Source organism: Papio anubis, chromosome 5 (assembly GCF_008728515.1).
Source record: "Papio anubis isolate 15944 chromosome 5, Panubis1.0, whole genome shotgun sequence".
Lineage (NCBI taxonomy): Eukaryota > Metazoa > Chordata > Mammalia > Primates > Cercopithecidae > Papio > Papio anubis.
This window is the reverse complement of record NC_044980.1, coordinates 95756298-95769102: the sequence shown is the minus strand read 5'-3', so window position 1 is coordinate 95769102 and position 12805 is coordinate 95756298. Positions and strand designations below refer to the sequence as shown.

The 12805-nt window shown below is 35.2% G+C and overlaps 1 protein-coding gene across 19 annotated transcripts in view; it reads right to left on the bottom strand.

Annotated features, from left to right (window-relative positions):
• PAM (peptidylglycine alpha-amidating monooxygenase) overlaps nt 1-12805 on the bottom strand; it is a 277716-nt gene that overhangs the window by 40208 nt on the left and 224703 nt on the right. The window lies entirely within an intron of this gene.

The window sequence follows — 12805 nt, the reverse complement described above, 5'->3', positions numbered from 1 at the left end:
GTTCCCGTATTTGGTTTCCTAAAATGAGAGAAGAAAAAAAATGACAGAAACTCTGTGAATGAATGATTTCCAAATTATTCTTATTTCTGATCAGAATATATTTATCTTCAGAGAATATCTGGGTTTGCATGTGTGGGTGTTTTGAGACAGGGTCTCACTCTGTCACCGAGGCTGGAATGCAGTGGCATGGTCACAGCTCACTACAGCCTCAATCTGCTGAGCTCAAGCAATCCTCCAACCTCAGTCTCCTGAGTAGCTGGGACAATAGGTGTGCACTACTATGCCCAGTTAATTGAAAAAACCAATTTATTCCAGAGACGGCATCTCACTGTGTTGCCCAGGATGGTCTCCAATTCCTGGGCTCAAGTGATCCTCCTGCCTCAGCCTCCTAAAGCGTGGGGATTATAGGTGTAAGCCACCACAGCCAGCCTCATTTGTGTTAATACATTTTATAAACATGCCCATGGATAAAGGGGGACAATGTATATATCTGTACTAATTGAGGATATAGAGTTATGAAGATCACTGTGAAAGCTATTATATCAGCATTGACATTTCTTTCCCTCCGAAATGCTTCAACAAAGATTCTGAGAAGAAAAGCAGCAATTTCAGTCTCATTCCTCCTTGCCATTCTCTGAAGGATATGGCAACATGCAGTGAAATCCTCAAAGGCAGACATTAAAGACTGGGGGGAGAAAGAGAAGCTCAAAGCTTATATGATCAGCTCTGAAAACTTGAGAGGATGCTTCTGTGAGAACAAGCACTTCAAAATAATTCTGTCAACTACAGAAAAGAAAAAGTACATTTTCACCCAAAATATTTTAAACTTTGTACTTTTTTTCTTTAATAAAAATTAACAAAACATAGAACAGTAGGATGCCCAGATTAGTTCAACCTTTGCTGAAGCATCTTCTTTCTTTCCCTTTTTTTTTTTTTTTTTTTTTTTTTTTTTTTTGCTTAAGCATTTTCAACAACTATTTCCTAAGCGTATTTTCTGTGCAAGGTACTATGGTAGAATCTGGGAATGCAAAGGAATAAAATGTGGTTTTTGGTCTTAGTAAATAAACAAATATAACAGGATAGGAATATGACAGAATGAAATGTTTTAAAAACCCAGGAACTCAATACTTATGACACAAAGTAGTACAGGAATATAGGAGAGGGCCCAGAACCCTTCCCAAGGCTACGGCTGGGATAGGGTAGGATTAAGGTCTACTTAAAAGGTTTCCCATGGGAACAAACATTTGTGTTTGCACTTAAAGGTAAGGTGGAATTCATCTAGTGTAGAAGTGGGCAGATAATATTTTTGTCAAAAAGAATAAAAGTGAGGATGTTTGTAATTGCAAAATGTGTTTTAAGATTTTTTTAAAATAATCAGGAAAGGATACATGTGTATGCTGGGTGGAATGGGGGGCTAGCGACTGGATTAGCTGACCCTGAGATCTGGTTTAGACTGGAAAATGTACTGATACCACATAAAGAGCCTGGATTTAACAATGATCATATAGTGTGTAGTGTCTTGACCTCTACTGAAAATTTTGAGGCACATTACAAGTACTTTATTAGCAGCAGTAAAGCACAGAGTCAGGGAATAATTTGCTTTGGAAATATTTTAGAGCATATGAAAATGTCATTGTCACTCATGTGTATTGTGATATGCCTTTTGGAGAGAAGGTGGGCAGAATGACAGCTGGTATGCCTGAATTTGCAAATAATCCTAGGCATAGAAGTGGATGTGAATGGAGCTGCTCAGATGAACAGTATCTATCATCTGTCACCCTTGCTTGTCATAAAAGGGAGAACAACTGCAAACTTCTGCTACCGGCAATTGGGAGCCACTGAAGGTTTAGAAATATGTTTTATTGGTACAAAATAATTGTACATATTTATAGGGTACATGTGATATTTTGATACAAGCATGATCAAATCAGGGTATTTAGAATATACATCACCTTGAACACTTATCATTTCTTTGGGTTGGAAACATTTCATATCTTCTCTTCTAGCTATTTTGAAATAGACAATATATTGTTGTTAACTGTATTTACCCAACTGTGCTATCAAACACTAAAAGCTGTTTCATCTCTACATGTTAGTACCCATTAACCAACTTGTCTCCATCCCCCTGAATCTTTCCCGGGCTCTGGTAACTATCATTCTATTCTCTACCTCCATGAGATCAACTTTTTAAGCTTCCACATATGAATAAGAATATAGTATTTGTCCATTTTTAGCTTATTTCACTTAACATAATGACCTCCAGTTTCATATATGTTGCTGCAAATGACAGGATTCCATTCTTTTATGGCTGAATAGTATTCCATTGTGTACACACACCACCTTCTCTTTATCCATTCATCTGTTGATATAGTCTTAGGTTGATTCCATATCTTGGCTACTGTAAATAGTATTGCAGTAAACATGGGGGCACAGTTATCCCTTTGACTGACTTCCTTTCCTTTGTGAAAAATGTCATTGGTATAATGACTGCATTAAATCTGTAGATTGTATTAATGTTTTCACACTGCTGATAAAGACATACCTGAGATTGGGTAATTTATAAAGAAAAAGAGGTTTAATAGACTTACAGTTCCATGTGGCTGGGGAGGCCTCACAATCATGGTGAAAGATGAAAGGCATGTCTTACATGGTGGCAGACAAGAAAGAATGCAAGCCAAGCAAAAGGGGTTTCCCCTTATAAAACCATCAGATCTCCTGAGACTTATTCACTATGAGACGACAGTATGGGAGAAAGTGACACCATGATTCAATTACGTCCCACTGGGTCCCTCCCATGACACATGGGAATTGTGGGAGCTACAATTCAAGATGAGATTTGGGTGAGAACACAGCCAAACCATATCAGGTAGTATTGTCATTTTAACAATATGTTTTTTTCAGTCCATGAGCAGGAATCTTTCCATTTTTTTGTTGTCATCTTCAATTTCTTTCATCAGTGTTTTGTAGTTTTTCTTGCAGAGATCTTTCATCTCCTTGGTTAAATTTATTTGTCAGTATTTTTTAAGCTATTGTAAATAAGACTGCTTTCTTGATTTATTTTTCAGCTAGTTCATTATTGGTGTATAAAAATACTACTGATTTTCATATGTTGAGATTTTGTTTCTTGAAACTTTACTGAATTACTTTATAACTTCTAAGACTTTTCTTGGTGAAGTCTTAAGGTTTTTCTCTATATAAGATCATGTCATCTGCAAAGAGTGACTAACCTGACTTCCTCTTTTCTGATTTGGGCGCCTTTTATTTCTTTTTCTTGCCTGACTGCTCTGGTTAGAACTTCTAGTACTATGTGGAATAAGAATGGTCAAAGTGGGCATCCTTGTCTTATTCCAGTTCTTAAAAGACTCTCCTCTTATCTCCATTCAGTATGATGTCAGCTGTGGGTTTGCTGTATAGGGACTTCATTACATAGAAGTATATTCCTTCTATGCATAAATTATTAAGAGTTTTTGTCATGAAGAAAAATAGAATTTTAGCAAATGCTTTTTCTGCATCTATTGTTATGATCATATGGTTTTTGTCCTTCATTCTGCTGATGTGCTATATCACATTTATTGATGTTGAACCATCCTAATATCCCAGCAATAAATTTCACTTGCTCATGATATATTATCTCTCTGATGTGTTTCTGAAGTTGGTTTGATAGTACTATGTTGAGGATTTTGTATTTATGTTCATCAGAGATACTGGCTTGCTCTTTTCTTTTTTCACTGTACCCTTATCTGGTTTTGATATCAAGATAATGCTGCTTTCATAGAATAAATTAGGAAGAATATCCTCTTCTTCCATATTATGGAATAGTTTGAAAAAAATGATATTAGTTCTTTATAATTTTGGTATAATTCAGCAGTACCATCTGGTCCTGGGCTTTTCTTTGATGGGAGTTTTTTTTTTTTTTTTTTTTTTTTTAATTACTGATTCAATCTCATTACCTGTTATTGGTGTGTTTGGTTTTCTATTTCTTTCTAGTTCAAGCTTGGTGGGTTTTATATATCCAGGAATTTATTCGTTTCCTCTGGGTTTTCTAATGTATTAGCATACAGTTGTTGAAAACTGTATGCTAATACAGTTTTCATACAGAAATCATTTTATCTCTAATGATTCTTTATATTTCTGTGGTATTTGTTGCTATGTCATCTTTTTCATTTCTGATTTATTTGAATCTTCCCTCTTTTTCTTGGTTAGTCTAGCTAATTTTTGTTTATCTTTCAAAACGCCACCTTTTTTTTTTTTCATTGACCTTTGTATTTTTTTAGTCTCTATTTCATTTAGTTCTGCTCTGATCTATTTCTTTCCTTTTACTAATTTTGGGTTTGTTCTTGCTTTCCTAGCTCTTTGAAGTGCATTGTTAAGTTGTTTGTTGGACATCCTTCTACTTTTTGATGTCGGCATTTACCACTATAAACTTCCCTCTTCGCGCTGCTTTTGCTATATTCCATAGGTTTTGGTACTTTGTGTTTCCATTTTCATTTGTTTCATTTTTTTTTTTATTTCCTTCCTAATTTCTTCATTGAGCCAATAGTTGGTCATAAGCATGTTGTTTACTTTCCATGTATTTATACAACTTCCAAAGTTGTTCTTGTTATTGATTTCTAGTTTTTTCCTTTGTGGTCTAAGAAGAGACTTGATATAATTTCTATTTTTAAAATTTTGTTGAGACTTGTTTTATGGCCTAACACATGGTCTATCCTGGAGAATGTTACATGTGCTGTTAAAAAGAATGCGCATTCTACAGCTGTTAGATAAACTGTTCTGTAAATGTCTGTTAGGCCAATTTGGTCTAAAGCGCAGTTTCAATTCAATGTTTATTTTCTGTCTACATGATCTGTCCGATGCTGACAATGGTTGAGGTCCCCAACCATTACTGTGTTGGAGTCTATCTCACCCTTTAGGTCAAATAATATTTCCTTTATATACCTCTGTGCTCCAGTGATGCATATGCATATATATTTAGAATTGGTATATCCTCTTGCTGAATTGATCCCTTTGTCATTATATAATGATCATCTTCATTATTGTTGTTGTTTTTTACTATTCTTAAAGTCTATTTTACCTGATACAACTATAGTTACTCGTGCTTGTTTTTGTTTTTCATTTCCATGGAATATATTTTACCATCCCTTCACTTTCAGTCTTTATGTGTCTTTACAGGTGAAGTGAGTTTTTATGAGCAGCAAATAGTTGGGTTATGTATTTCTATTCAGTAAGGCTGTCTATATATTTTAAGTGAGAAATTTAATCCATTTACATTCAAGGTTATTATTGGTAGGTGAGGATTTATTTTTGTCATTTCATTAATTGTTTTCTGATTGTTTTGTATAGCCTTTTTTTTCCTTTCTTTCTTATTGTTTATCATTGTGGTTTGATGTTTTTTTGCAGTGGCAACACTCGAGTCCTTTCTCATTTGTGTGTTTGCTCTGCCACTAAATTTCATTCTTGTGTTTTTGTGATGGTAGCTATTGTTCTTTTGCTTATAGAGGTAAAATCTGGACTTCCTTAAACATTTCTTGTAGGGATGTTCTAATGCTAATGAATTCCCTCAAGTTTTGCTTGTCTGGGAAAACTTTGCTGGGAATAGTATTCTTGGATGAATTGTTTTTTGCTTTTAACATTTCGAATATATCAATTTACACTGTCTCCTGATCTGTAAGGTTTAAGCTGAGAAAGTTGCTGTTAGTCCGAAGGGGGTTTCCTTATTTGTGACTTGATGCGTTACCCTTGATGTTTTTAGAATTTAATCTTGTTTTTAACTTTTGAAAATTCTACTATAATGTGTCTTGGAGAAGACCCTTTATGTTGAAGCTGTTTGGGGAACACTGGGATTCCTGTATCTGGATATCTATATCTCATCCAGAATGGGAAATTTTCAACTGTTACTTTATTTCATTAAATAGGTTTTCTATACCTTTGTCCATCTCGACACCTTCTAGAACAATAAAAATTACAATATTTGGTCAGTTTACGTGTCCTATATATCATATTATGTAGGCTTTCTAATTTTTTAAATAGTTTTTCTTAACATCTTTTTTTTTTTTTTTTTTTTTTTTTTTTTTTTTTTGAGACAGTCTCACTCTGTCATCTAGGATGGAGTGCAGTGGTGCCGTCTTGGCTCACTGCAACCTCCTCCTCCTAGGTTCAAGTGATTCTTATGCCTCAGTCTCCCGAGTAGCTGGAATTATAGGCATACACCACCCCGTCTGGCTATTTTTTTTTTTTTTTTTTTGTATTTTTAGTAGACATGGGGTTTCACCATGTTGGCCAGTCTAGTCTCAAACTGCTAGCCTCAAGCAATCTACCAGCCTCAGCCTCCCAAACTGTGGGATTACAGGCATGAGCCACCATGCCTGGCCTTACTGGGTTATTTTAAAAGATGTCTTCATATTCAGAAATCCTTCCTTCTGCTTGATCTAGTCTATTGTTGAAGCTCTCAACTGTATTTTTTTATTTCATTTGATTAAATTCTTCAGTTCCAGGATTTCTGTTTGACTCTTTTTTATAATATCTCTTTGTCAAATTTCTCATTCAGACCATAAACTGTTTTTCTGAATTATTTGTATTGTTTATCTGTGTTGTCTTCTATTTTACTGAGCTTCTTTAATATCATTATGTTGAATTCTGTTTCAGGAATTTCATAGATTTCTTTTTTGTTGAATGTGTTACTGGAGAATTATTGTATTCCATTAGAGGTATATTTCCTTCTCATGTTTCTTGTGTCCTTACATTGATACCTCTATATGTGGTATGACAGCTGCTTCTTACAATTTTATTGATTGGGTTTCATAAGAAAAGATGTTTTTCTTTATAGATGAACTATAGTGTTGGTTGAATAGGGTGGTTGGTTTTAATTCTAAGTGGACACAGTAGTATCTGTATGACTTCTTTGGCTATAATCAGCATCAGTGGTGTCTCTGAGTTCCTCAGCAGCTTAGGCTGCAGTTTTTAGTAGAATCTAAGGTGAGCCTTTGCAGAGGACAGGGACACAAGGTGGGTTGATCCTTGGGCCCCACTGGCAGCAACAGTGAGTTGAACATGACAGGCTTTAGGCCCCTAGGTAGTGTATGCAGGTATCAGTGGTAGCAGGTCCAGGCAGCTTACTCAGGTTCTGGCAGTGGCAGTGGTGGGCTGGGTAGGCAGTTAGGTCCTTGGGCCCAGGGGTGGCATGCATGGCATTAGTGAAGGCAGTATCAGCACTGAACCTATCCTCAGATCCCCATTGGTATGTACACCAGCAGTGGTGGTAATGGGCTGGAAGGACCAGTCCTCAGGCCCCATGTGGCTCATGCAGGGGGGTGCTGGCAGCAGTGGTGATGGCAGGCTTGAAAGACCCATCCTTAGACCCCTGGGAGGAGTGCACAGACACCAGTGGTGGTAGACGGGGTGGGTGAATCCTCAGATCCCTGGACAATGTGTCTGGACTCTGGCAGACTGAGTTGATTCCCAGTTCTCAATGATGTGAGCAGGCACTGGCAGGGGCAGTGCTGGGTGGGGAGGAACTGTCCTTAGGCTCTCTGATGATGTATGCCCATGGGAAATTTAAAATATGGGGTGACATGATTAATGCTGTATATTTGAAAGTGAACTCTGGAAACAGAGTAGAGGCATTAGATTTAGAAATGACTAGATAAATCAACAGATGGATAAGTCATTCCCCTGTCAAATTTTTAAAATGATTTTAAAGTTGCTTAAATCTCAGACTGCACTTCCTTCATTCTCTTCTCATTTAGTTGTCATAATTCTGTACTCATTCACCACTCCTGAAGCTTCTAGATGGGTTCCAAAGGAAACTCAAAGCTCATGACAATGCAGATAGTTAATTGCTTTCATCACGTTCTCAGAGCTCAGAAGCACTACAACTAGACAGAATTCTTTAAGGGCAAGGATCATCCCTTATTCACGGTTTTGTCACCAACTGTCACACAGGGCCTGGCCTACTTACTGTATGGCCTGATAAATGCATTAAAGTCTGTGTTTTAGTTTCTGCTTGTTTATGGTATCAACTAGCATTCAAATTCCCCTATAATCTTATAATTTATCTGTACTAACTTTTCACCCATAGCAGAATGCTGAAGATAGTTTGAGAGTACTCAATGAAAATGCTAATTGGCTAATTACTATCAATAAAGACAATAAACACATATAATGGCTTCTGGAACCTTTCTATTCAGTGGTCTACCAACTAGGTACTGGGAGCTAAGTGCTCATGAAGATGCAGTTACTATTCTGACAGAAAATATGCAACGTCTAAAAATTGCATTATTTTGGGGTCAAATATGAATTTCATAAAATATTGGAAATACTGTTTAAAGAACTTTAATCTGGCTATGAATGATCTCAGTTATCATATGCCCTTAAACTGGTAAGTGCTTGGAAGTCTGCAAAAAAATATAGACGCATAGGTTGTTTTGAGCCTATCTTCACCAATTACAAAAACACTCATTTGTCACATATTAGAATCCTTGTAGGTTGGAAATGTTCAAGAAGGAAAATTAATGTAAATATCTAGAATGTATTTATGAAAATATACACCTTCAATGAATTTTCCAAACAGTAAAAATGATGTGTAAAAAAAATGTATGAAGTCTAACACCATGAGCAACCTGGTTCTTTTAGTACTGAATGTTTAGAAAATTTATATTAATTATTGTTAGTTTTATTTTAAACTGTCTTTGCACACTTACATTACTTAGCCAAGTGTTCAAAACTTTCAGGATCTGAGTCTCTTTATTAACCAGAAATTCTAGGATACTTAAAGAAAAACTGAGTTCATGTTTTTTTCTGTGAATATTAGCTAAGTTAATTAATGTTTTTGCTTCCAGTGTCCCCATATTTTTAATTATCCAGTAGTTAAAGGCTATTCCCTATATGATGACATGATCAAGAATAAAGGCAGTGATTTAGGACTAGTGTGTATGTAGGTGGAATTAATACTGATTATTATTCCAATTCCTGCTCATCATGACATGAGAATCAGAGAATGCTAGAACCATATCTGAATTATTCCATACAACTGTCTCATTTGACAGGCAAAGAACTTCAGCCTTGAGCCAGACTATAGGCCTCAATTTCAGGGATAGTTTCTAATCCCCAATTAAGGACAATTTCAAATCCTTATTAAAGAAATTATATGATGAAATATATTTGAGTTCTACCTTAAACATTTTTGATGATAGAGCAGTTAAAAATTCTAGTTCGGATTTCTCTTAGTTATTATTTAAGAAATGATTCAATACATGACTAGCTAATGCTACAGATTTACAGTGTTAGCCTAAAAATTAAATACAAATTTCTTACCCATGACCTTGGGCAAGTCATTCCCAACTCTGTCAGTTGCTCTAAATTCAGATGGCAAATGATAGAATTATTTCAAGCTTGATTGCTTGTTTTTAAAATCTGGAGTTGAGAACATATTACTAGAAACAATACTTTTAGAAAAATAAGGTAAATACACATTAGCTATTGATCCTAGTAGCTTTAATACAAATTTGTTTTTGTTTCTAAAAGATGATTAAAAAGTTGAAAGAAATCTTGAAATCTTAAAATATTTTTTCCAGTGACATATAACACTTTTTAATGATAAATAAAATATATCATTCTATAAAGAATCCTTACATTTATTATAAATAAAGGTTAATGTACAGCTGCATATCCTGCCATATATTCAGAAAAAGAAGTTACTACTTTTAGAAAAAAATTAAATACAGCTTTAAAATTGCATCAATTAATCATGAAAAAGATTAACAGATTGCACTTTTTCCAGAAAGAGATTAATATTAGTGATCACTGTTGTATTCACATGAAATTATTAATAAGTATTTGAAAGGGCATTCATTTATCTGTGTTACACAAAGACTAACAGAGCTAAAGTTGAGGAAAAAACATAATTTCAAACTCAGAACTATGAATTAATTTCAGTGTAAAAAGGCTCTTCACATTTAAGAAATAGGACTGAAAAAAATCACTAGAAGACTTCAACAAAAACAAAGTATGGTGCTTGCTTTTTCTGTACTTGTAAATTTTCATCTTTTGAGAAAAGGAAGACTTATTTTGGCCAGGGATTGTTATTCATCAGAAGTGCCAGCAATAACTATAATTAACTAAAACTATTGTAGAAATATTTATACCAAAGTAAGAAAGGAAACAAGAATTAATTATAATGTTTCATTTAATGGGAGTGAAGTGAGGAAGAGATTTACCATATAAATAGGGGCTCAAAAACATTAGCAAAATTCTTTTCCTTTTTCAAGTTGCTTTAATTGCAAATGAGATTTTAATCTTGGTAAAATTGGCTGAATACTGACTGAGAAAGCATGACCTATTGATATACCTATAATACCTACAGTTATTACAATTGTAGCCTGAGATAATTAGATGACTGGAAAAAAATCATCTTCCTATTTGTATATCTAGGGTGTTTGTGTATATGTGTGTGTGTGAGAGAGATGCAGAATAACAGAGTGATTAAGAAGCAAGACTTGGGAGCAAGTCTGCCTGGCTTTGCATCTTGGTTTCTTGAGTTGCGGCATTTTGGATATGTGACTTAACCTTTCATCACTTTCTTCCTCTCTAATGAATCAATGCATGTAAAACGCTAAGCTTGGCTCAAAGTAAGTGCTATGTATATGGGTTTTTGGGTTTTTTTAACCATTCTCCTCCCCCCAGAGATGAAAATTCAGCCAACTGAATGGTTTATTTTACCCTGAAAATTCTGCAAGACTTGAACCTAGAAGTAAGACTATGACTGAAATATAAGAATGGACTCTGGAATTAAGTATAAGTTGTTCATAGAAATGAAGAAAACACTAAATGTATCATAAGAATAATTGAACACCTTCTGAATCCTCTTATCTGATCAGAATTGTCACACAAATGCAGGTGTATTTTCTCACATGCAGAGGTTTATAATACATACTGAATCAGGCTTCCACATGCAAGTATGTGGTAGTCCAATCAAATCTGCCACTCAATAGCTAGTTCTACTTTTTAAATGTTCAATGAGTCTAGTTTCCAGAGGGCAAATAGAATAAAGATACCTAAGATTTTGTTTCTACTCTATTAATGCTATCTCTATCTAAACTATTAATGATAGAAACTAAACTATACCAAGTTTAAAAAGAAGTGCATCTGAATCTTAGTTTATTGAGGTTAGCATTTTCACACTGTATGTCATATATCACATGCAAACATCAAGATAGATCAATGTAAGTGATCACACGTTTGAAGAGCCACAAACTCCCATTGTGATAAAACACTGCCAAGTAACTTTTTTTTCAACTTATCAGCTTAAAGTGCCAAATTTTGCTGCTTTCCTGCATACTGCAAGAAATTTCTCTGTCTCATAAATGCTGCTTAAGATCAAGTAATCAATATTTATACTTTGGTATTTCATTTTAAAAATCTCAAACATAACATGACAGTAATGGTAGCAGTAATAGTCACAACTGTTAATGTATCATAACATTTTTAAATGCTTTCTGCATGCTGACACTGTTCAAAGCACTTTGCATGTATAATATTATTTGACCTTCACTTGAACTCTGTGAGGAGTATACTATTATAATCCTCATTTTATAGACGAGAAAACTAAAGCCCAGATTTTTTTTTAATACTTGCCTAGAGACCACATAGAAAACTGTATAGCTGGAATTCAAAGCCACCATGCAGTCGGGTACCTGGACCTGTAATATTCTACATTATACTGTCTCCATGAAGTAGTTTCTAAATTTGATTTTGGCCAAATACAGAACTGCTTTTGGGGAAGCTGTATTGTGTGTGTGTGTGTGTGTGTGTGTGTGTGTGTGTGTGTGTATGCACGCGCACACGCGTGTGCATGTGTGTGTTGGGAAGCCTGTGAATTATTACCTCCTACTTGATGGGTGTCCTTTCAAACAACAGTTTGAAAACCTCTGGTCTAGTCTATCTGAACTTGTCCAGGAAGTTTCTGTCACTAATGCTCTTTTCACAATTGTCTAGAGTTTTCACAACTTCACCAAAAATCATGAAGATAAAACCTAAAAAATTGCTCTTCGCAGATATTTGTAGTCCTAGAGATACAATAAGACACAGTACTTAACTATCTTGTTCTGGGGAATGATAAGGACTTTCTCAGCTGTGCAAAGTCAGCAGATATCATTCTATTGTGTTCTTCATGCAGCTTGGTGACCACTGATATCCAGCCCATACTGAGGTGGAGAACCCAGTTTTAAAGGCAGATGCCAGGGTGGAAAACAAGTGGAATCCTGATCAAACTAAAGGTTCAGAAAATAGTATGTTTTTGAAACCCTCAGGTGTTCCTAGGCCTGCCATACAGTCACAACCAGATTTTTGAGCTGATCTGTTAATTTCACCTTTGAACCCTCAGGTCAACTGGATGGGCTTCATCAGCATATTACAGTTCCAGCATATAGATAAACTGATGAAATCTAAAATACTGCCACAGAAAACACCATTGTATTAGATTATGCTGGTGTCAACAACTGGGGACATCGGAACAGGGTTCTGAATAGAAATATCTCCATCGTCTAAGCAATGAGGGTCCAGTGTTCCTGGGAAGTTTATCTGAACTGGGCAAGCACATTAGCATCTCTTTGAGCACAATTGTATTGAAATGTAAGAAACTAGAAGATGTGCACTGGAAATAATAAAGTCCAAGTTTTAGATTTAGATCTGTGACCTCATTCAAATAGATTAACTTCTGGCTTCAGCTTCTTATTTGAAAATTAACAACAGATGTCAAAGATATCTGAAATAAATATGAGCTATAATATGAAGCAACAGACCAGCCTGACAT